Here is a 26,714-nt window from a genome sequence, read left to right as displayed (position 1 = left end):
TATTCACCAGCAATTAGAATAATGTTTTTGCACATCATTAACACTTAGTATTTGTTGATTAAATGAAATAGTAAGTTATCATTTTTATTAGTATTATAAAATTCAAGTGTATGAAACCAAAAAGTGTGTTCTCATGTGAAGTATAAATATCAAACGTTTGTAGTGTTTCTTTGTCGGCACTCCCTGACCTCCAACCCGTGGCCAATCAATCACTAATTTCAGGGGACTCAAACTAGTTAATTTCTCTTAAGATTCTTCTCTTCTTTTGTTAGAACCCCCATTTTTGGCCTGTAGGTAAGCACCTTAACCAAAGTTAAAGTCTCTTCATTGATTAAACTATTTTTATTTTTATTTCTAAATTGTGATTCAACATTTTAAATAAATTTTCCAGGGTACCGCTTTCTTCTTGCCATTCTCCTACTCAAAATGTTCTATCAGTTCTCTGTAATTTATTGGCTAAAGTAAAAACTCCTTTGGCATTCAAGCCCTGTAGAAATATGGCTCAGGTTATCTTTCTAACTCATTTTCTCCCTTTCACTATGTATACCTTCTTTTTCATGTAGAAAAATTTTACATGGTCCTAAGTCTACATGCTTGCTTAGTATTTATCCTTCCTGTTTAAATTTTATCTGTGTCTCAAGAAATATTTTAAATCCTTCTGTAGCAAGCCCAGCCTACAGTCTGGATTCTTTAATAAATCATCTGTAAGTAACCCCAATATTGCTTTGTAGTCATATTTGCATCTACTCACCTTCCAAAACACTTGTTCTCATGACAGGTTTAGGAAGCATTATAATGCAGTAGTGAAAAGGGCAGTTACTTTTGGATTTCACAGACTTGAGTAAAATCCAAGTGCTAATACTTTCATATTGTCTTGGAAAAGTGAACGAGGAATTTAACATGCCTGAGCACTGGAATTAGCTACTCATAAAACTAGACTAATAGAAATTATGTGATAGGATGTTTTGAAGATTAAACAAAGAATACACACTTGTATGCAACTATGGTGACCCAGCATACATAGTTATTCCATCTCTACTTCTTTCACTGGGGAGTAACATTTTTTTATCAAGGTTCAACTCAATTTTCATCTGTTCCAAAGGGGTCCCCAAGATCATGACAGTAGTATTTGCTTTCTTCTCCAAGTGCGTGAAACAATAATTTTGCCATTTAGAATGATTTTGTCATTTACTCTCTTGATACTAGTTTTATCTTTTAGTTTATTTAAATAATATACCAGCATTTACTGAGCATGTGCAACATTTCAGCACTGTGCTGAACATTTTCTTCTACATTAGAAATGTGGATAATATTGTTTTATTGATTAAAAAACTGAATGTAAGATAAATCATCCAGGGTCCCACAGCTTATCAAAGGCTGAGGATTCAAACTCATGTCTGTGAAGTTCATGCCCATGGTTGTTAAAAATGATCACAATTTATGTTTTGTTTCACACCTCATAACATCAAAATGACTGTAAATTTCTTGCAAAAAAAGGAATACTTTGTATAGCTTTTTAAATCATACTATTTGTTCAGAGTTTTACAGTCTAAAATGCTTTTATGGTCCTTTAACTGAATGTACACACCCTAACAGTTTATGTACACTTATATGTAATTTGTACAAAGGTAAAATTGAATATGTGTATATACATATACACATATGTTTTATTAAAAATGCTTGTTAATATATATAAATTTTATATATACAAATTCATATGTGTAATTTGTATTTTTAAAATTAAATTACTATCAAGGCTATTCTTCTTGATATTTCCTTTTAATTTTTAAAACTCCATTGCTAGTATATATATCACCAAACCTTCCCTCTGATATGGACATATTTCAGGAAGTTGAATTTAGCATCTTAACCTAAAGTCATCCTCTTTAATTTTGAGGCAGACCATAAAATCTCAGTGCCCTTCCCTTCTTTCTGTTCTTCCTTCATTTGTTGCTTTCTTTAGTCTTTTGGTGGGGGTGGGGGGAACCTCTAACTATGACTAAAAACTACTGAAAAGAACAGCTAAAATTGTGATCTATGGAGGATCCTAACAGTGAGCCATAACCTAGTCTTAACTTTACAGTCATAGGAAGTTAATTCATTTCTCTCTGCCCAAGGAAATAATTCAAGGAATGGTTCTCTGTACTCCGGTTACATAATATAAAAAAAACGAAACAAAACAATCATTCTCTACTGTTTACAGTTTGAATGCCATTAGGGTGAGAAAATAAGTAACTAAGAAATAGACTCTTTTTCATGGGATACTCTTATCTGCCATAGGAAAATATCAGAGATATGTAAGCTATTGATGTGTCAGGGCAAACACTGCTAGCAGTGAAATGTGCAGTTCCTTGCACTTGTTAAATGCTGCAAATAATGAGGAATACAAAGTAATGATACTTATGTTAACAGAAACCCTAAATTTCAAACATTTAGCTATTAAATATTTGTATGGGTAGTGATCTTATGTGCACTTTTAATTATCTTTTACATTTTAAGTCTAATGTTTGCTGTCTTTATAACCAAAAATATTCATGTTTAAAAGCAGAACCAAGAATGACCAGAACAATGGCTATACAGATTATAAAGCAACAGTATCCCTCTTGATATCCCCCAGAACCACCTGAAAGAAGCACTGATTATGTGAGGACTCTAATTTATTTTATAACTAGAAATAGTCTGCATTGCGCAGAAATAAGAACTATACTTGCAGTCTGAGCAACTGCTGTGAGGAACTTTTGTAATCAACCTGCTGGCTAAAAACTCTGCAATAGAAAGCCTGTTAAAAATAAGATTAAAAGAAGCTTTTATCCATAAAAGATGTGGCAAGAGGTTAACTATTTCCTTTGGTTTTCAAAAAGGTCAGTCACAGAGTAGGCAAATAATGAAAGTAAATATAATTGGTTATCACTGGCGCCGAGTATAGTGGAGCAGGAAAGCAATCCCTGTGAGAAGAATATCCTGGAGCTTCATAGGCCATTCAGGACATTTTCTGAAGGCTAGAACCCTCCTTCTCTGAGAATTTTGGCAAACTGCACCATTTGTAAATGTATGTGAATAAATAGAATGGAAATATTAATTTAGATAAGCTGAATTTACAATTTATTTGTGATCAACTAAATTTTATTCTAAAATTTTACAAACACAAAATTTTAATACTACATAACAGACATTTTGATTGTTTATTAATTTTTTTCTCTCCCTGCCTCACCCCTTTCATTCTGGCAGAGCTTGGATACTTTTTAGATGTATTTTTTCCCATCTGTCACAATTGCCCAGCCCCAGGTTAATCTAGAGATAGAACAGTGATTTTCAAACCTGACTATAAGTTATAATCACCTGGATACTTTTTTTTTTTTGAATGATTGTGTGTGCGTGTGTGCATGTGGATGTGAGAGAGAGAGAGAGAGAGAGAGGGAGAGATTGGTTGTTCCACATCTTTGTGCATACATTGGTTGCTACTTGTTTGTGCTCTTACTGGAGACTGAGCGAACCTGCAACCTTGGCTTGTCGGGACAATGCTCTAACTGGCTGAGGTACCTGGCTGGGCCTCACCTGGATATTTTTTAAAAATTAATAATGCCTGAGCTCTAGCATGAGATATTCTGATTTAATTCTTTTGAGCTGGGTCAGAAGAATTTACAAATTGGAAACCTCCCATGTGATTCTAAAATGTGGGAATGACTGACAATCAATGGACTAGACAGAGTCGCCATGGACATATTATCTCCTTGCCAGTGATTGTCTTTGATATGGACACATGACCAATTTCTAGCCAAGGAAATATGAGAAGAAATTCACTTGAGAATCTCTCATGAAAATCTTTCTTACTTTTTTTTCTTTTTAAAGGAAATTGCGGGAGCAGAAAGTTCATTTGGAACTCCTTGACATTGTGGTCAAGGAAGCAATACTGTGGTCAAGAAGTGAACATGTGTAAGAGAAGCCATCACAAAGCCAATATGGTGACATGGAGTAATGGAATGAATTTGCGTTCTTGAGAGCATTGCTAAGTCGTGAGTGAAACAACTCTCGAATTACTATATGCCTAAACTTGTTATAGGAGATAAGTCATTTGCTAGCATCCGTACTCTTCCTGATCTAAACTTTGAAGAAATCAGTTTTGTCAGCTTCCTGAAAAGAATAAAACTTAAAACATCTTTAAAGCACTAAGTTTTTATTAAGCTCCTGTTATCTGCCAAGAACTCTTCTAGTTGCTGAGGTTTACATTGGAGAACAAAACAAAACAGAGAATCTTGTTATCATGGAATTTTTATTTTTTAATGTAGGAGATATGAAATGATAAATAATTAAAATATATTTCAAAGGAATAAATAATATAGAGGAAAAACAAGTAATCAGAAGAGGGCATGGGAAATGGTAAGTGGTTAGAGTTTTGGGTAAATTGCCAAGAAAAGCCTCATTAAGAAAGTGGCTTTTTGAATGAAGACCTAAAGGAAACAAAGGAATTGTTGGTTGTGGATACAAAGCAATAGAACAGCAATTATGGTGAGTTCCAAGGACAGCAAGTGGCGCAGGAAGGTTGAAGCTGAATGAGTGAGAGGAGAAAGTAGAGATGAAGCTATATAGGTAAGGGGAACCCAGATCTATGTAGAACTCTACGAACCAGAATGAGGACTTTGACCTTTACTTTCAGTGACCTGGGAAGCCAGGGAAAGTTGTTCATTAGAAGGGTGATATGCTCTCACTTGTATTTTTTTAACAGCATCACTCTAAATGAACTTTGATGAATGGATGGGGTAAAGGAGTAGGGGAAAGTGAGGAAGAAGTATATTAGTTAAGAGCTACTGTAGTAATCTGATCTTGGTAATTTTGTTGAATTTTGGTAAGGTTGTTACCTTTAGGGTGGTGAGACTTGACCAAATTCTGGATAAAATTTGGAAATTGTAGACAGCAAGTTTTGGCATTCTACTAAAATTTATATATAGTTTTTGGATAACAAACCTTCTCGGGAAGAACACTAATTACGAATTCATATGTTTTTCCTCTCTTTTTCCTCTTAATTATATCACTCCAAACTACAGACCTACAGTAAGGCTTTCATGAGAGGTGTGATCCTAATCCACAGCTCCCTTTCTCAACTAACAGATCTGATCAAATTCCTATGAAAAGAGGAGACAGCAACCAAGAGGTAAATACCCTCTTAATAATCTAAACCTACAGTGTACAACTCTCTAGCAGGAATCCCGCTGAATTTAGATAGAAAGTCATGTGGTTTTCTAACAATCAAGTCCTCTCATTTAAAAAAAAAAAATCTATCCTAAGATGTTTTTTTGTGTTCTCCTTTTGTCTTCCATTGTAAAAAAAAGTGTCATCATTCCATATATAAACTTCACAGTAGGACATTAGTTGCATTTTATAAGAGAATTCAAAATTCAAAGGTCAGTATTTAGCTTTTTTAAAATCTTCACTTGAAGATATCTTCACTGATTTTAGTGGGGGTGGGGAGAGACGAAGGAGGGAGGGAGAGAGAGATGGAAACATTGATGTGAGAATGATCAATCAGCTGCTTCCCATAAGCACCCTGACCCAGGGATTGAACCTGGAACCTAGGTGTGTGCCCTGACTAGGAATCAAACCTCAAACAGGCAACCCTTTGGTATATAGGATGATGCTCTAAGTAAGTAAGCCTCCCAGCCACGGCTAGTATTAGGGAAAAAAAAATTCCATCTCTTTCATGAAAGAAGAAGACTCCACACATATAATTCCCAGCTAGAATAAATCTTTATCTTGGACTTGGCAACAGTGTTTTTTAAGTGCAAAAAAATACTGCATTAAAAATATATGAGATTATTATTTAAAATGTGGAGTCCCCATAGTCTCAACCTCAGAATTCCAATTAATAGCCACTGAAATTTAACTGGAACTCCAGGTAATATTTAATTACATAAAGAACCATATCTTTAGAGGATTAAATATATTTTTGACTCTATACATTTTCAAAGACTGCATACTCATTATATCCTAAAAGGAAATAGTAACCTCCCAAGGCACAGTTTGTAAAGTGCAAATTGGCTTTTAACCTTGAATCAGTTGTTTACTTTAGTCTCTATTATTTTTAGTAGATAAGTGGAATTTTTGCCTACAAAAATGAAATTAAAAATTAGAGAACAAAACCTGATACCTCTATGGAACTCTCTGGAGGGTTTTAATCAGTTATGGTGAGATAGCATTATTCTCACTTTTTTTTTTAGTGTTAGAAAGTAATTTTTTGTATATCTTTCAAACGTCAATAGACAATGAAAGTCTTTCATATATTTATGGATAGTCTGTACCCTAGGAAACTGAGTGACGTCACTTTACATATTGATTGGTAAGAATGAGTAATGATACAACAAGCTGTTCTGAAAGGCAGTCAAGAAGTTTTAGGTCTTTGACAACTTATAGGACACCAGGAACTCCAGGAATGTAGCACAAATGAATTTATTTACTTATTAACACTTGAGTAATGGGATGGTTGGTTGATTCACCTAATAAAATTTTGAGTATGTAATTTTATCTAGGTTAAATTTTATTTAGAAATGTAGAGGAATAATAAAGAGTGATCCAGTGTATCTTTCTGCAGTTATTGTAACTTATATACTTCCACATTTAGATCAAACACATCAAAACTTACAGGATGCAGTGAAATTAGAACTAGCAGGAAGGTGGTTAATGCTTACATTAAAAAAGAATAAAGTTCTCCATAAATAACTGAAACTTATGGCCTCAAGGAACTAGAAAAACAAATTAAGTCAAAGTAAGCAAAATGAAGTAAATAACAAAGTTAGAGAAGAAATAGAGAATAAATAGAAAAACAATTGATAAAATCAACAAATTCAAGTGGCAAAACACAGGGCCAGCCAGGAATTGAAATGGTGACCCAGAGCAAGACTAAGTTGTCCAAGAATCTGCTGCGCAGGAAGTTCATGCAAAGGGGACTGGACTCTGAAACTAAGAAACAACTAGACTGGGAAGAAATGAAAACCATTATTGAAGAGCACTGGTCCTTGGATTTGTCGGAGCTTAAAGAGAAAGAGTATTACAAAAGAGCAGAGTTTATTGTTTCTGAAAATCTTTTCTATGGAAAAATGTCCTTCAGAGAATTTAAACCTGAGGCTGAGAAATGATTGCTTCAGATGAACACTAAAAACAAAGGAGAATTGAAGATGAAACAGGGTGTATCAGATGAAGAAATGGCTAGAAGACATGAGACCATAGTGGGGACAACTGGAAGAAAGTGTGCAAAAAAAGAGGCTGTGTTAATCATAAAGAACATGAAAATGGAGTCATAAATCCCATTAAAGTGAAGAAGATGTTGCCCCAAGATTATAATGGATATGGCTCAAGGATGTCTTGTGAGAGTTAAAATATTTTAAAATTCATTCTGATGGTTTCTCTGTAATTGTTAATATTGTAATGTTTATTTGTAAAGAAATATATAATTTTTGGAAAAAGCTAGTTTTGAAACAACTTCATAATGAATGTTGTACATCCTTTGCTTAAAATGGTATTCATCAGGAGCAAATTTTTAGCCCTTGATCTTCAAATGTACATTAGTTCATGGTTGCTTCCTACAGATTTTTTGACCTCAGATTCTTTTTTAAAAAGTCTATTTCACTAACCTTGAATTGACTAGTAAATTAATAGCAGTGTTTTAATTGTTCTTATGTTTATATTTTACATTAAATTATTAATTATGTCAAGACAATTCATACATATGTTTTGGAATTAAATGTTATGAGAAGTTTTTATATGTAAATTTATCAAGAGCAAACATGCCTCTCTAGTCTAAAGCATTTGTGTGCTACCAAGTCATTGTGGAATTATGTTTTCTCTTTTTGTTTAAAGCCTTTACTCAATAAAAAATGATAAATGTTCTCATATGGGCGTCCAACCTTTTGACGTATTTGGGCCACACTGGAAGAAGGAGAGTTGTCTTGGGCTACACATTAAGTACACAACACTAATGAAACAAACACAAAAATTAATGTTTTAAGTTGATTTACAATTTTGTGTTGGGCCACACCTATAGCCATCCTTGGCCGCATGTGGCCCGTGGGCAGTGGGTTGGACACCCTGATCAATAGTTAGTGTTTTGAAAAGATCAATAAAATCAACATACCCTTAGTTAGACTAACTGAGAAAAGACGGACTCAAATAATTAAAATTAAAAATGGTAGAGGAACATTACAACTGATGTCATAGAAATAAAAATAGTTATGAGATTACTATGAACAATTGCACACAAGTTGGATAGCCTAGAAGAAATGGATCAACTCCCAGAAACTTACACCCTACTAATGATGAATCATGAGGAAATAAAAAATCTGAACAGACCTATAACTTGTGAAGGAAGTGGATAGTAATTTTAAAATACCAAAGAAAGAAAAACACAGAACCTGATGGTTTCACTGAATAATTCTACCAAACATTTAAGAATTAACATCAATTCTTCTCAAACATTCAAAGAAAATTCTATTACATGATACAACATAAATGAGCCAGGAGAACATTATTCTAAGTGAAGTAAGCCAGTTAAACACATGCACACATACACATACGTAATCCCACACAATATGATTCCACTCATATTAAAAAAAATATAGTACCAATTTTAGGAGATTTGCCTATTTTCAGTTTCAGCTATATCTGTTACATTTACATTCCTGGGACCCAAATCAGAACTTATGTTAGACACGGAGTATATTTAAGAAAATTCATCTTGTACAGGGACTACTCTTGCCTGTACATACATATAATAACACTTGCTTTCTTCTGTTCTTTGGCAAGAAGGAATATATTCATTTCATCTACAGTCACCTTTTATATTCTTATTTGAAAAATTAAACACTTTCTATGACTATTCTGGATTCTTCATTTCTAATAAAATGCAAATTTGGGTGGCAGGTCACCAAGGCACTATATTTCAAGGAAACCATTAATTTTCTAAATGTAATGTAAAATATTAAGTGAATTTATTTGTTCCCCCTGGGGAAAGAATATAATACCTTCATTAGATTCTCAAACAGAATTGTGACATAAGGGGAAAAAGGTCTTTAAAAACCACTAATATATAATTTTTTTAAAATAAATCATTTCCTTTTATCTAAGCTATCCCATTGATAGTCAATTGCCATCAAGATTGGAAGTTTACAGTGCTATTAATGATATACTGATAGTTCTGGTTGATAATGTTTATCTCATTTTAAGTTAAACTTAGATGTCCTCTTCATTGTTTCACATTAATTCAAATATGATGTTACTGTGATATTCAATCTCTTTATTCTACTAATTTCACACTTTCCTTTTCTTAAATCACAATACTTGAAAAATCCTTTGTGATAATATGTACATTAACAGAGAACTGAATGGAATTTATGAGGGTTGAAAAGAAAATTCGGAGATTGATAAAGATTATTGAAAGTTCATTTAAAGAAAAAAAAGGGGAGGAGAGAGCGGGTAATGGGGAAAAGATGGGGAAGGATGAAGTCAAGGAACATATAAAGGACCCATATAAAGGACAAAGCCAAAGTGGGGAAGGATTGAGGGTGGGAGGTAGGGGTAGGTGGGAGTAGGCAGGGGAACATGGCGGGAAAATGGTAACAACTGTACTTGAACAATAAAAGAATAAATTTTAAAAAATGTTAAATTATAAGGTTTGGAAAAAAAAGAAAAGAGTTGAAAAAAAGGAAAGAGTTGAGAAAAAAAGAAAAGTCTCTGCTTTTTAAGTAGAGAAGAGAAAGGAAATGGTCAAATCTTGGATTTCTCTGCACTGGGGTTCTTGTTTTTCTGTCTCCTGTGGTGATTTGCAGAATATCTGCCTCCTCTCCTCAAATAGGAAGCTGGTGTGGATGATGCCAATGGCACCAAATACACAACTGGATTTTTAACCCACAGCGAGGGTTCAAAGAAAAAACAGGCGGCCATTTCTTAGAAACTAAGTGCATTCTTCTGGAGATAGTGTTAAAAATATTTTAACATTGCACTGGAGCAGATAATGCAGGTAATCAGGGTAATTACAGCTCTCCAAAGATACAAGGCATAGGTCTAAGCCAACTTCTTCACTTCAAATTGTAAAAATTATGAAATTCTAAGGGGAACTTTGGCAAAGTAATCATTTTATAAGATGCAATAATATTTACAATGGTGGCATGTGAGCTTTAATAGGTTGTCTACTTCGATGTTATGTTCGAATGTCAATTATATAATTAAGGGAGTAAAATCAGGTGGCTTCTGCTTCACATGAAAACTGACAAGTTGGAAAGAAAAGCTGTCATGCTAGTTTACACATACAAAAATAAATAAGTGCATAAGCATACATGCAGATACCAAATAAGCAGAAATACTAAGTGATTTAATCTGATGTCATTTTAGAATATGTCAGCCTTTCATTATGGATGACCCAAATGGGCTTTCAAAGGACACTAGCCCTGGCTATCACCTGACAGGAATGACACATAGGATGCCTGGCACAAACAGCCCAGCTGACCCAACTCAACCCGTAAAATTGTAAGAGAAAATAAAATTGTGTGAGACTGAACCACTCGGTTGTGGAGTGATTTATCGTACAGCAGTAGATAATAGAAAGGCCCATCATGGCAAAATTGCTTGACCCTGCTCTAAGTTTCTTTTTTACTCACCTGCAAGATGACTCAGTTGAGATGGCCTGAACAGTTGAGGGCTGGCTGAACGTCTCAATCTCTCTTTCTACATTTTATCCTCACATGGGTAATTTGGGCTTCCTTATAATATGTGGCTTCAGTGTAGTCCAACTTCTTACATGGTGGCTCAGGGATTCTAAGAGTATGAAAATGTAAACAAATATAGCATCTTAAAGCTTGGAACTGACACAGAACTACTTCTATAGCAAATTTGTTAATTGAAATATAGTAGTAGAACCAGCTCAGATTCACTAAAGGATGTGACTAAGCAAGAAAAATTAACTAGGCTAATTTATTTGACAGCATACTTTGAAATCTAGCCACCACGCTGGGCTCCTCTACAAAATATAAGAAGCAAAAACAGCAACAAAAAATTAACATCAATGTTGAGACCATTGCCAAGTGATAATTTACTTATTAAGTCATTATGTTTTAGATAGATATGTGAACAGTTATTAATATTTGAAGGTAATATAGTTCATTAAAGGACACAGGTAGTATTTATGGTACAATAGCCAGAGGACTTGACTCGATTTGATTTAAAAATGTTTATGTGTTCTCGACAGGCAAAGTGTGTTGCTATAACTGGGAAAGCCCTGGCACATTTCTTTGATCTACTGTAGACCTTGTTGCTTGCTCACTGGCTTGTCATAGAAGCACAGTTTTGAGAACATAATATACATATTACCAATTTAAAAGATTTTAGCACAAGTTCCTGCATTGTATCATAGCTATGTCTTTATGGCAATACCAAGATTGTGATATAAGCACTAACCTTCTGACTAGATACACTGAATTTATTATATTCAAGTTATCTTTTCAGATCCTTGAAACAATCGTGGGAAGATAAAACATATAACAGCCTTTTGATGACAAAATAGAGCTAAATGGTGTCTTTTTCTTGGATTCGTATGAATGATAATGTATGTGTAAATAATTGATGAAGGACCATATGTAAATGATAGATTTCTACCCATTTTGTTAGAGGAAGGAAAGAACAAAAATGTAGTTAGCAACAGAAACAGAGGAAAACCTCAATAGCTTTCCTTGCAAGCAGGAAACCAGAAAATATCAGACAAACTTTCCAGATTTCTTAAAATGGTTTTCCTCAAATGTATCTCATGGATAAGTCTGATGACATTCAGTTGAATATAAGGGTAAATGAAGTCCTGGATTTACAGAGGATTCTCTAAGCTGTATCAGGAAACTACAGGGTGACTATTCTTCACTTTTACATAATTTTGAATTTTAGAGACTTCTTATTAAATATCCTAACTTAATTTCACTTCTGGGTATTTATCCAAAGAAACCAAAACAGCATTATTTACAGTAGCCAAGGTATGGAAGCAATCTAAGTGTTCATGGATATAACAATGGATGAAGAAGATAAAAATATCACTCAGTCATAAAAAAGAATAAAAATCTTGCCATTTGCAACAACATAGATAGAACTAGAAGCTATTATACTAAGTGAAATAAGTCAGAGAAATACAAATACCATGTGATTTCACTTATCTGTAGACTCTAAAACAATAAACAAACAAACAAAACAGAAACAAACTCATAGACAGATACAACACTTTGTTTGCCAAATGGGAGGGGGTTGGGAGGATTGGTGAAAATGGGAAAGGAATAAAGACATACAAGTTGCCAGTTATAAAAACAGTCATGGCACGTACAGTACAGTATAGGGATATAGTCAATAATATTGTAGTAACTATGTATGATGTTAGATAGGTACTGGACTTATTAGGGTGATCACTTAGTAAGTTATGTAAATGTCTAATTGCTATGTTGTACACTTGAAACTAATATAATATTGTATGTCAACTGTAATTAAAATATTTTAAAATATATTAAAAAGGACTGTAGAAGGTCCCAGGTACTCTTACTGTGGGTTTTCCAGCTTACCTCATAGTGAACATATTAAAAGCTATCTGCATCCCACATTGAATATAAATGATATGTAATTATGTGGAAGCAAATTGACTTGTGGTTGATGAGTTGGCATTGTTACATTTTCTAGACATTTAATTAAACATTTATTAATCCTGCATAATATATTTGGGGAAATTGCTTTGAGCCAGGCACTATGCTAGATACAGAGGAAGGAAACATCAGTGAGAACAACAACAATAATCTGGCACCAAAATTAATTTTTAATGGAAGAGCAGATACTAAAACAAATTTAAAATGTAGTATCACAAGTACTCTACAAATGGTATGTATAGCATTCCCCAGAACCACGGAAAGTTTAGAAAAATATTTATTTGGGGATTTCTTGGCAGAGGATATTCTTGAGTATATTCTTGAACTATGTGGTACATCTGTACCTTCTACCATTTTATTTGAGGAAGGGAGAAGATCGTGTGGAAATGTCTTTGAAAAGCCACACTTTATCAAACTTTTGATAAAACTTTTCCTGTTGTCATGTCAACTAATGTATTAGTTTCTAATTATTGTCATGACAAATCACCACACAATCAGTTGCTTAAATAACACATATTATCTTACGATGCAGTAGGTAAGAAGTTCAATATGACTCTTACCAGGCTGAAATTAAGGCATTGGTAGGGTAGCAGACATTTCCGGAGCCTTTAGGGGAGGGTCAGTGACCTTGTTCATTTAGGTAGTTGGCAGAATTCAATTATTTCCAATTGTAGGAATTAAAGTCTCTGTTTTTGCTGATGGTTTTCTGAGGGCCTTTCCTACTTTGTAGAAGCAACCTTCATTCTTGGTCCATGGCTTCTTCCCTTAATCCTCAAAGCGAGCAAATGTGGATTGAGTCCTTTGGACACCTTACATCTCTTCTGTATTATTGTTCAGATTTAATGTGTTGCCTACTTCCAATTTTTAGGATATATGTGATTCATTTGGTACCACAGGGGTTATCCAGCATAGTCTCCCCAATTCAACATCCTTAATCTTAATCAAATTTGCAAAAAGTCTCTTTTGCCATTAAATGTAACATATTGACAGATTACTGGGATTAGGCCTTGGTTATCCTTAGGGGACCATTATTCTACCTTCATGACTACCTTCTATTGATATCAAACATTTGACATGCACACTCCACAGAGAACAATAATCATTTTTAAGTAGCAGGTAATTCTTGTTATGTTTTATAAATTTCAATGGCAGGGGTGCTTTAAAGCATCCTCTCTGGAAGATGAGAATGTTGACACAGAATTAAAAAAAAAAATTAGGTGGCACTGAACACAACTACTTTTTATGAACAGATTTAAGAATTAAATACTGTGTTTTTGTTTACTTTATAAAAATATCAAATAATAGTCATTATTTATATTTGTCTTGCAATTTACCATAACCTCAAACTATTTGATCTTATCTGAAACTCACCGTAAACACATAATGAATCTACCATAGCTACTATTTCTTCAATTGTATAGATTAAATAAGTCAGCTTCAGAGAAACTAGTGGTTTTGTCACAGTTGGTGGGAGAGCAAAGTAAAAATCTGTAGGCCCAATATTCTAGCCATATGAATGCGTGGAAATAAATACCTTAGGTGTTTATAACTTCCAAATAAACTCTAAACTTTTTATGATTTTGGGTATAGTCGCTCTGGTTGTTGTTTTAGGGGAAGGAGTGGGGACAGTAGTTAGGGATAAAATCTATTTTATATATTGGGTGAAGAACAGAATAACATTAAAATATTCATTTAATAATAAATTATATTCTAATGAGAACCTAGTATCTTAAATATATAATAGAAGGTACAATACATCACTCTTGTATTTGAGAGAAATGCCTGTGATGAAAATGAAATATTTTATACGTAAATATGTAACTTTGTAGTTAGTGAGTTAAATAAAAAATATCAAATAAAGTCTTCTTTTAATTAATTTTTTTTTCAAATACATTTGTCTCTACCTACCCCCCAACACTTTCCCTGCCCTCCTCCCCCCTCTCCCTCTCTCAATCCTTCCCCACTTTGGCTTTGTCCATGAGTCCTTGCTATATGTTCCTTGACTTGATCCTTCCCTTCTTTTCCCCACCCACATCTCCCTCCTTCCCTCTTGTCTCTGTTGGTTTCTTTTCCTTTCAGTGTTGCTGGTCTTATTTTCCTGGCATCTTTGTTTTGTTGGTTAGGTTCTGCTTATAGGTGAGATCATAAGGTATTTGTCTTTTGCCCCCTGGCTTATTTTGCTTAGCATAATGCTCTCTAGCATAATGCTCTATCCATGCTGTCGTGAAGTGTAGTAGTTCTTTTTTTCTTTTTGCTGCGTAGTATTCCATTGTGTAAATGTACCATAATTTTTTGATCTAATTATCTACTGACGGGCATTTAGGTTGCTTCCAACACTTGGTTATTGTAAATTGTGCTGCTATGACAAATAAAATCTTGAATAGTTTTACTTTATTCAAATTGGTACATAGTGCATGAAACAGTGAACCAAAGAACATCATTTAGGTGGATAAATGAAAGAATTTAATTAAGGAAGCATGAAACATTTGGAGTGAAGCTCTCACTATTTTTCTTTCTATCTTCATCCAAAGAAATCAAAATTGCTTGGGCCTTATAACCACAAAGAGTCACTGATAAAGATGAAAGAGGGCATCATAGATCTTTCTTTAAGAGTCATTAACACAGAGATTTGGACTTGTGTTGTATTGAAAGACATGGCTAGCTTAAATGTCCTTTAATGTGTCTTTTAACTATGAGATACTAACAGAATATTTTTTCCTAACCCATTGCCAGAGAAGTTCTTAGACATTTTCCTTTTCTTCTTTTATAAAATTAATTTCTTTCTTTTTTTTTTTTTTTTGGTCTCAGGCTTCTGTTTTTATTTTGAATAGAGTAAGAACAGGAACTTGAAACATATCACAAAGGGTTTTTATTTTTGTTTTATCCATTATGAATTGGAAGTCTCCTTTATAATGAGAATTTTTGTTTATTTGTTCAAAATAGAGCTTCTTAAGTGGTTTGCAAATAGCAGTGATCCTGGAAATGACATATACAAAGAAAAACTTGTCTGAAAGGAAAGTAGACTATTTAGACTTTGTTTAAGTATAATCAAAGTGGCTTCTTCTGTCTGGAACCATGAAAGTGAAAAAAATCCATTGTTTGGTGAATACAGGATACAGCTTTTGATACCACATAATCATAGTAAAATTGCTTCAGAGATGTGTTGGTGAAATAATGGATTCTGAAATGATGTAATCACAGCAAAGGGAATTTCTGGTCCTTGGCATAATGCAACTTTATTAATAGCCTTATACACTTTGATAAAATTATAAGTTTTAAGTGGAAATGGAGAATAGTATATAAGCAAGGAGGATTTTAAATATCCTCCATGGATGACTATAATAGAATTATTATGATCAGAATTCCATACCTTTACCACTCAAACCATGGGCATATAGCTTTTTAAATGTATATTAACAGAATTATAAATCCTTTTTTTTGTTACTGGTAATGGATTTTATATTTTGGACTTTAATTTAGGTAATGAAACTAAGGCACCTATTTGACCTTTAGAAACAAATTTTGACAAATGTATATATTGGTAAGAAATATCTACTCTCATATAACATAAATCTTCATTGTATAAAATACAATTTAACTCTCTCCCAGATATTTCTTTTTCAGATAGAGCTTTAAGGAAGGTTTCACTTTCATGTTTTTAAACATTATTTGTTTTAAGTTTTACATTTTTAAAATATGTAATTTTCTGCAGTGAAAGATTTTCCATTTTCTATTATTTTTAATGGTTAATGGAGCTCTTACAATGACTTAATTTGCACATATTGTTTGGTTAGAAATGTGAAACACGGTTCATATCAGATTTAGTCTGCTAAACTGGGGATAACCCCTCCACTTTATTGATATGTTTTTCTTTTTGTGCTACTAAATCATTTCACAATAAACTGTCAAGAAAGAAGACTTTTGAGATAGCTTTTACCTCTGCACTACATATGTTGCTTTATCATCTTGTCAGCTTCAGATAGTTTATGCCAGGTTATTCAATAATGGAAGAAAATTGTTAAGCTTTTTACAGGTTAGAATAATGATCAATTCATACTTCATAATTTCTTTTTCAGTGCAAATCAATATCAACCTGAGCTTCAAGTTAGGATCTGTAGGTCAGTTTCAAATTAGATATCTCAGTGTGGAAAAAAAGTTGCGTTGGGCTAATTACCATCTCTAAATTAGCCACAATACATCAGATTTTCTTATCCTCAATACTCTTGATTTTTGAACTGGGTCATTCTTTGTTTGGGGAGGGTGCTTCCCTGTGCATTGTAGGATTTTAGACCTAGTCTCTACCCACTGCATGCCAGCAGGCCCCTCCCCTGTCCTTTATTGTGATAGCCCCAAATCTTCAAGGCTCGGTCAAATGTCCTCCTGGTGGGTAGAGGGGATTGTCCCTAGTTGAGAACTACTGCTGTGCAGAAAGATTTGTGTGCTGTTATTTAATAAAATTTAATTTTTAATAATATAGGAATTTAGGATTTTACACTTTACACATAGATTCTAGTAAGTTTGGAATTATAATGTTAGTTATCTTTATATTATGTTTTAGAAAACACTTTCAGAACAGGCTTTGCTTCTTTTCTGATTGGATTAATAATGAATTCTGTTGGTTAGACAAAATTAAATGTGTTTATATTGGTATTTGATTAGTCATAGTGCCATATAAGTAGTCTAATATGTATAAGAAACTATAAATATACTGTTCCTGGGTTTTTCTTCTACCTCTATGAAGCATGTGACTTTATGTGAAACTCAAGCTTTGTTTTACCTGATATCCTGAACCTTTTATAAAATACAGCTGTGAAAAAAAAACTTCATTCCTAATTTAATTTAATTACTTTAGATCACTTTGGCTTGATATATTTATCCTCTATTCTATTTTTTTAAAATAATTTTATTATATTTCTTAAAAAATAAATTTCAATAATAAAACTGATGAGAGTTGGTACTTTTATTTTTAAAATATTAATTGTTTTTCTCTTTTTGTTATTGATTCTAGAGAGAAGGGAGGGGAGGCAGAAAGAGGAGAGAAACATCATTGTGATCTGTTGCCTCTTGTGCACACTCCAGCTGGAGAGTGGACCCACCACCCAGGTATGTGCCATGACCAGGAATCGAACCAGCAAACTTTCAAATTGCAGGATAATACCCAACCAACTGAGCCACACCAGCCAGAGTGAGAGTTGGTACTTTTAAGCAATGAAATATTAGCAGTCCTTTGCTGAGTACATAATCAATTAAAAATAACTGAAAGGTGTAAGGATAAGTAAATATTTTAAACTCGTGGACTGTGGTCTCAGAGGGGTTTTGTGAACTTGATCCCCAAAGGAGGCAAATAAAAACAATATAAATGAATGGGACTACATCAAACAAAAAGCTTCTACATAGCAAAATAAACCATCAACAAAATAAAAAAGCAACCAACTGAATAGAAGGTATTAGCAAATGATCCATCCAATAAAGGGCTAATATACAAAATATGTAAAAAACTTATGCAACTCAACAACAAAGAAATAAACAACCTGACTAAAAAAATGGACAAAGGATTTGAATAAACACTTTTCCAAAAAAGACATGCAGATGGATGGTCATCAGAGAAATGAAAAGATACTCATCACTAGTTGAAAAGAAATGCAAATCCAAGCAACAATGATATACTACTTCATACCTTTTAGAATGGCTATTATCAATTAGACAAAAAATAGCAAGTGTTAGGAGAATGAGAAGAAAGGGAAGTCTTGTACAATGCTGCTGGGAATGTACATTGGTGAAACCAGTAGGGAAAACGGTATGGAGGTATCTCAAAAAATAAAGAAAAGAGACTCCTTATGAACCAGCAACCCTCTTCTGAGTATCTAATTGTCTGCAAAAATGAAAATACTATTTGTAAAAATATATGTACCTCTAAATTTATTGTAGCAGTATTCACAATAATCAAGATGTAAAAATAATCTAAGCATGCTGCAATGGATGACTGTATTAAAAAAATGTGGTACATATATACAGTGGAATACTATACAACCATAAAAAATGAAAACCTGTCATTTGCAACAACATGGAAGGTTCCTAAGAGTATTATGCTAAGCGAAGTGTTAGACAGAAAGGGACAAGCACCATAGCAGACAGATTTTACTCACTTGTGGAATATAAACAAAAAGATACAAATAAACAAACAAAACATACATACAAATAAAAACAAAACTAACTTGTACATACTGACAACAGGATGGCTACCAGAGGGTAGGGTTGTGGGGGAGAATGAAGAGGGTAAAGGAGGTCAAATATAGAAAAGTAAACTTTGGGTGGCAGGTACACAATAGAGTATACAGGTGACATGTTACAAAGCTGTGCACCTGAAATTTATATAATCAAGGTTACCCCAGTAAATTTTTTTTAATTGAGTTTTAATTCTCCTGATCGAAAATAAGGGAAAAACTTCTCTCCCTTTTCTTAGAGCACCTACATTAGAATATTTACAATTGTTAGTAGTTCTCCTTTTGAAATATATATAAATTCTTTTGAAATCTGGATAGAACTTTTGTCAGCTTCAAGACCCAGAAATGTCATTCCCAGGAACATGGGGGCCATCTCTTGGAAATATAAACATCAAGGAAGATAGTAGCCCTATCTTTCAGATTCCACTGAAGGGTAGGAGCCTTAATATGCTCCAAGTTGAAAAACTATCTTGTTTCATAAAATATGAGAGGTTGTTTTTCCTCTGAATTAAGCCAATTAATTAACACACTGATCACTACAATTACCAAGTGTGTCTAGGATGAACTATATAAAAAATGGTACTGCTAATCCTCTTGAGGATTATGTTTTTCTTGAGGACCTGTATGTAATGGATTGTATCTGTCTGGCTATATAAAAGGTAAGATTTTTTTGCAATCTCTTAGGGGACTTGTTTTGCATATCACATTCTGGTGTAATGTTTATTCAATAATAATAGTGTTTTCTTTCATTACTACATTTGTGGAGAGGATTTGTGTTGGGAAAAGATTTCATTTTTAATTATATTTCTCCAACAAAGCAAAAAAGAAACTAATAAAACTTGGATTGAATAAATATATTTTCTGGCTTTTCTTTATTGATCTCTGGCTACAGCAAGGTTCTGGGAGACCAGAATTGATTTTTATTAAAAACATTTTAGTTTCAACCATGCTTGATTTTATTTTATTTTATTTTTTTTACCTAAAACCTGGGAAGAAAGAAGTTAGAGTTAGGCTTACTTCTTCCATCATCACTAGTTGCCTAGGTCCAGGTGATTATATCCTGGTTTGGAGTAAATATTGTGGTAGAGAAACATTTTGAAAGAATCTTCATTTGGTTAAACAGGCCTTCGATCTTTACTGCTGCCATAGTCTAAAATAAGATGTACTGGGGGAAAAAAAATATTGGCAGATATGCCCTGGAGAGTAACTCTCCTAACTCAGTCCTCTGCCACCTCTGCTTTTCTGTTAAATAAGTCCAGAAATAAAGTTATAAAAATAGTGCAATTGGGCCTGGAAACAGAAAGTTAAAAAGTAGAGCTTTGCTGATGTCAAGGGCCTTTAGGCAAAATACCGTAAGAAGTTTTCTTCCTATTCTCCTCCTTTCTCTTTTCCTTCCCTCTCTCCTTTCTTCCCTCCTTGTCTTTTATGTGAAATTATCTTTGTGGTTATTGAAAAGCCAGCCATAAATTAAAGTTCATTAACTTGCAGCATGTGACAATTTAACATTAAGGTAGTGTCCTTGAGACTATTTCCTGTGGGTAGGTAACAAAGAATTATTGAATCGATTTAAGTAAAGGCAAAGAACACTTATTCAAGCAATTCTGATAAAAGCCTACCTAACAGAAGTTCAGCTGGCTGGACTTCTACTGTTTTTCTTCACTATTTCTCTCTGTCTTCAGTATCTGCTGATACACTGGTTTAACTAATGACTTCCAGCAATTTTTCAAAAATAATTGTAACACCTTTAGAGTACTTATAAAACTTTTATAGCATCTTTAAAAACCACAATAAATACAATGCCAAGATCTATTTCTATATTCCTCAGCAATATTGCATCTCTTTCTATTTTTCCATGTTAGTCTGTCAGCCATTTTCGCTTCCACCATGTTGCTATTAAAAAAATAGATATTAATGGTGTCAGTCTGACCATGACTTGTAACTAATTATCGTGAGGGCATGTTCCAGCCACACATGTCCTATAAAAACTAAAAAATAATTTGTGCAAGTTTGCAGAGACTATATGTTAATTTCCTCAGTTGGAATGTATTGAAGATTATGTTCAATAGTTCTCTAAACTTTTAAAATAAAAGCAGAAGGAAAAGTGCATATTCCACAAAGCAATTGGAAGTAATTTTTAAAAATATTTTTATTACAATGGGTCCTCCATTATATGTTAACTGTTCATATTCATTTCTTAAACACAATTGAAATGCTGTATGCACAGCCACTGTAAAGCACACACAAACACAAAATCGCTTGCCATCCATTTGGGCCTCCTGTGCTGATTCTGACACTGTTACCCTTTTGGAATGTCTGACCCATGTTTTTATAGCTTTTGTTTTCAAACTCTTCACTCCCATAAAAAGTTAAAGTTCAAATAACTGTTGATACCTCTTATCCCCAAATGTTATAACTTATCTCAGTATATTTTTTCTTATATTTCTTCCCTGTCCAACATCATTTTAGAGTTCTCATATTAGAAATTTAAAAATAAAACAAAAAACTATATTTTTGCATGACCGTTTTTTCTTTGAATGTTTTTATTATAAAATTTGAGTTTCATCGTATTACTATTTGACATTTGTCAGTTATAAGGAAAATATTCAATCTTTGTTTATAGTTTATGAAATCACCACATTGTATTAGTTTCCATGAATAATTTAGCATCATCTTGGAATTTTATTTCACTAAGTATAACAGAAAAGGGGTTATCTTGATTATGTCAGACAACTATACATATTTCTAAAATTCATTGAATGGCACACTTATAATTGGTACAGTTTATGGTATACAAATTTGCCTCAGTGAAGCTCATTTAAAGTATAAAAAAGATTATACTACTACTGCCTAAGCATGTAGGTGGAAGAATCTTAGAAATGTATATATTGAGAAAAAAATAAGATCAAAAGCAAATTCCAAATGAAATTGAAGAACAGGTAAAGTAATTTAGCGGTATCGCCCTCTCAACAGTAGATTCTGAGGAGGGTAGGCAGTGACTGAAATAGCAGCGAGAGCACTGTCTGGGAGGAGGAGAAGCATCTCGCAGTTTGATTATGTTGATTTTATTTATACAGATTGGTTGAAACTCATTGAATTATGCATTTAATATCTGTGCATTTTACCTTAACAAGCAATTTAAGTAATAACAATATGTTTCACCCAGGTACAACGAGAACATTGCCAATTCCTTTAATGCTTCTGCTAAATCATATTTCCTGTTGATTTTGATGCCAGACAGGGCTTTTGAGAAGATGCTGTTCTCCAGTCTCAGAGGCACGGAGCCAGCACTTCCAGGACTAAATGTTCCTTCAAATCCCTCCACAAGGGCGGGAGTAGCCTCTTTACGCCCATGACATTCTAAACGACAAGTCCTTGGTGTTGGAGTGGCATCTTCCTATGACTTTTACAACGGCAATATAAAATTATAGCTTCAAAATAAGGATTTCCAAATCCTGTTTGTAACAGTTAATGCTCTAGTCACGGGGATAAAAGAGGGACTACTGTATCTACATTGGACGTGAAACAAATTTCCTCATGAGAGACTTGTAACTACTTTAAATCAAACTGCCAGATTTTAGTGGGGATCCATTTCAGCTCAGAGCCAGAGGTCCCAGATCTAAATATTACCCGAACGAACAGTGCTGTTATGCTTGTGTGATTTGTGCTGAGTACAATGAGTAATTTCCTAATTATAATTTTAAAGATTCCAGGGTCAGAATTATGCCTTTTTTCTTTTTTCTTTTTGAGATAAAACTAAAGAATAAGTTGCATGGTTATGGTCAAAATTTAAACAAATGTACTGTCCTTCATTGGGCCCATAGGAGAGGTCCCTGCTTGTATCCCCGCCCCGCCTCCACCAGATTCTCCAAATGACTCTGACTTTCTATGCTTGAAATAAATCTCATATCATTTGGCCTGCAGAGAGCCTTCAATAAATCTCACCCCTCCAATTTGACAACTGAATTCTGAAAACATTGTGATACAAAACAAAAAAAAAAAAAAGAAAAAAAGAAAAGAAAACACGTAAAAGGAAGTAACACCTATTGTACTCATGAGGCACAGTTGGAAAATGCAGCTGAGTGCAAGAGTCAGTGGGGCCATGCCCAGTGCCCAAAATGGCTCACGTTTAACCATCAGGCTCCAAAACCACTGCACCAAGCAGAACCCTTATCCGCAGGGAACAGCCTGAAAGGGAGGCGACAGTGATCTTGGAGAGCACGTGCTCCTGTGAGAAATGAAGTAGAGGAGAGCTGGAGTGAGTGCGCCTGACCAGGTATAGCTCCCAAATGTATCTATTTTACCTTCCTGGAAAAAAAAAAAGAAAAGAAAAAGAAAAAGAAAAAAAGAAAAGAAAGAAATCTGAGTGCACTAACTGGAGTTAGATTTCCTTTACTGGGAGGGAATATCGAGAGAGGTGATAAGCATTCCACAGTAACATCTACTACCATGTTATAATTCCCTAACTGTAAGGTAGTAGCTCCTAATATATACAGAAGCTAACATGGTATCTGGTAATAGTACATATTCAGCAATATTTGTGCTATTTACTCAAAGAATTTACTATTTGATTACCATGATGTGATAATCCCTTATCATCATGTGATAAAAATGGGAAAGCACATTAATGTAGTAAAGTTGAATTAAGTATCTGAAATACACTTTAATGTGTTAAATAGAATGCATAATGTTGTGCTTTATTATAAATTTGAATATTACTTCCTAAAAATTCAGGATATGTTTATATTTTAGTTTAATAATCATTAGACTTTATTCTTTTTGTGTTTTGGGATTATTTTGAAAAGTTCAATGGCAATATAGGTACTTTTTCAATTTCATTCTAATCCAAGAAGTAATCCCTAGGCATCTTTCAGAAAAAAATGCTAATATCTCTGCTGGAAGAGCCACTCTAGGGTACAGGTATAAAGTAAATGATGATATGATTAAAAAGGGAGACGAAGACCGCTGATAATACAAGACCTTCTGTTCAAAACACTATGATTAGGATAGTGATAAAAGATTACTGCAGTATTTACCTTTCATTATCTATTCTGTGTTACATTTTCTTATTCAATCATCACAATATCTTGTTTGTGGCCCTTAGCCATTAAAGTAACTTCTGAAAATAATGCCATTTTATCCATTTTAGACTATTACATGCAAGCAGAGTTTTTCTATAAAGTGTTTTATAATATATAGAATATTAATTCAGTCTTTCAGATCTGTTTTGTGAATATTTACCTTTATTAACTCCAAGTATTTTTATTACAAGGACTGAATTTTGAAGTCCAATGGATTTATTTAATAGAATTTTTAAGTGAGTGGAAAGCATTATTATTATCAAGCACAGAAATGAGTAATAAATCTAAATTTGACATTTCTTCTTGTCTAAAATAGAGTTATGGGTTTTGCGACCAAAACTTCACCTGCCATTTGCTACATTTTGTCAGCCTGATTATTTTTGGTCACCTGCAGGTGAAATTTCCTGTCTCAAAGCCTTTCAAGTAGCTCATTTTGCTTTTAGCATCTTAAAATAACAGTCGAGTCTGCCTTGAGATGACTTAACTTGTGAGCAAATGTGTGAACGCAAGTATAAATGACGGGTTTCACTTTTCATCCATAATGGAAGTAACAAGCTGAAAGGACAAGCCAGGATACATGTGATGTCCAAACACTCTCAAAAGCTAATCCAGTGCTTTGCATTCCTATAGCAGTAATTTGTAGGGTTACATTATTTTTTTTTTCTGTTCAATCTCTGAATCCTATCATGAGTTGAAAGTCCTGAGATGATGATAAAAATAGACATGTTATATTCCAAACTCAGCAGTAAGCCTCCTTTTCCTTTCTGACTCAATACTTAAGGTACAGGTATAACAGTATAATGAGTTTGTGAGTCTGAAGGGAATTTGAACTTGCTTTAGAATTCAGCTGAATGAAAACAGAATTGTAATTTCTATACCCACTGGGCAAAATAACAGTAAAGGAAAAGGAATACCTAACTGCCAACCTGCATTTTGCCTTTTGGGCATAAATCAATGATTTTTTTCTAAGATTATCACAACTTTTTTTTCCATAAGCCTAACATGTTAGTAAAGTTTAAAACAAACCTCAGTAAATTTAATAAAAGTAAATCTGACTCCACATGTGTCTCTGTCCATATTCATAGTAAAACAAACAAAAAAAGAGGACTTTTTATTAGTTATCTCTTACCTAATTTAATTTTATGAGCCTCATAATTTGTGAAAAACAATAGCACACAAAACTGGTAAGTGTATAATGGCCAGACGATACCAATATGGGACGTTTCTGTGTTTAAAATACATTAAAACCTCTATTATCTAAGTGCTAAAATTTTCACACTGAAAATAAATATTAATGCAGTAACTAAAGTAATTTTATTTCAGTTGCCAGTATGACTATGACAAGTTTTATTAAATTATTTACAAATATTTTATTACTTTTAATTTTGTGGTTGCAGTAGTGCAATATTAATAATAGTTGGTTTGCTGAATAGGACTGCTATGATATTTATAAAAAAGAAAAATGGTCTCTGCCCTACTCTTAGGCATCATATAACTAACTGTTCAACTTTCAAGATCTCAGGGTTGCCAAAGCGGTATTACAAAGCTGAAGAATCATATAGCTAAAAGGTTTAAACATCATCTTTTAGATGCAACCCACCAACTGATTCTTTAAAATGTTCAAGTGTATTTTAATCTTCTCTCTGAATTTTTTAACTAATAAAAAGCATAGATCAGATGTTATTTGCTGCATTACTGATTTAAAACAATGATTTTTTTAAAAAAAATTTATTACAGTTCTGTGGGTTGGCTGAATGGTACCTTGCTAATGGTTTTTTCTGGGCTGATTCATTGGACAGGGAAGTCCAAATGTCCTCCCTCATATGTCCAGCAATGCATGTGGCTGTCAGCTGGGGCCCCATGGCTCTGCTCTACGTGGCAGAATTTCAATAGGTTAGATTTCATGACAGTCTCAGAGTAGCATTCCAAAGGAGCAAGAGTAGAAGCTTCAAAATATCTTAGGACCCATAGCTCAAAAATTTCTTTTTCAACATCATTTTGGTCAACACAAGTCACAAGGCCAGCACAGTTTCAGTACAGAGAAACAGACTCAGTCTCTTAATAGAATCTAAGAAATACTATGGCCATGTTATCAATAATCAGTCTGCCATTCTACACATCTTCCTTGACTGGTTTCCTCCCTCCCTCCCTTCCTTCCTTTCTCTCTTTCTTTAGGTTTTACAGCTTTATTGAGATATAACTGATATCTAATAATTGTGTAAGTTTAAGGTGTACAAGTGTTGATTTCATACAGTTGTATACTGCAAAATAATTACCATAATAGCTTTTACCTAACACCTTAATCATGTCCCATAATTACCATTTCTTTTGTGTGGGTGGTGAACCTATCTAAGATCCATTCTCCTAGCAAATTTCAAGTCTGTAATATAGTACTATTAACTACAGTAACTATAATGTATATTAGATCCCTAAACTTATTTGGCTACATATTGAAAGGAAACAAAAACAAAGATTAAAAAATTGATTTTATAGAGAGGAAGAGGGAGAGAGAGAATGATAGTGGAAGGATGAAAGAGGGAGAGAGACAGGGACTGAGATTTGTTGTTCCCCTTATTCATGCATTTGTTGGTTGGTTCTTGAATGTGCTCTGACCAGGAGTGGAGTCCACAACCTTGGAGTATCAGGGCAATGCTCTAAATAACTGAGCAACCCAGCCAGGGAGAAAACAACATCTTGAAGAATTATCTTTACTCCCATGTTCAATGCAGTATTATTCACAATAGCTAAGACATGGAAAGGAT

The 26,714-nt window shown here is 33.7% G+C and overlaps 1 pseudogene; it reads left to right on the top strand.

Moving 5' to 3' along the window:
- The first annotated feature begins 6,872 nt into the window (after positions 1–6,872).
- Positions 6,873–7,366, top strand: LOC129084428 (M-phase phosphoprotein 6-like; annotated as a pseudogene).
- Positions 7,367–26,714: the final 19,348 nt, after the last annotated feature.

The sequence above is a fragment of the Pteronotus mesoamericanus genome, unplaced genomic scaffold, assembly GCF_021234165.1.
Source record: "Pteronotus mesoamericanus isolate MK-2021 breed Mesoamerican mustached bat unplaced genomic scaffold, CSHL_Meso_final scaffold_174, whole genome shotgun sequence".
NCBI lineage: Eukaryota > Metazoa > Chordata > Mammalia > Chiroptera > Mormoopidae > Pteronotus > Pteronotus mesoamericanus.
The sequence above is the reverse complement of the archived record's forward strand: the minus strand, read 5'-3'. Positions and strand labels throughout refer to the sequence as shown.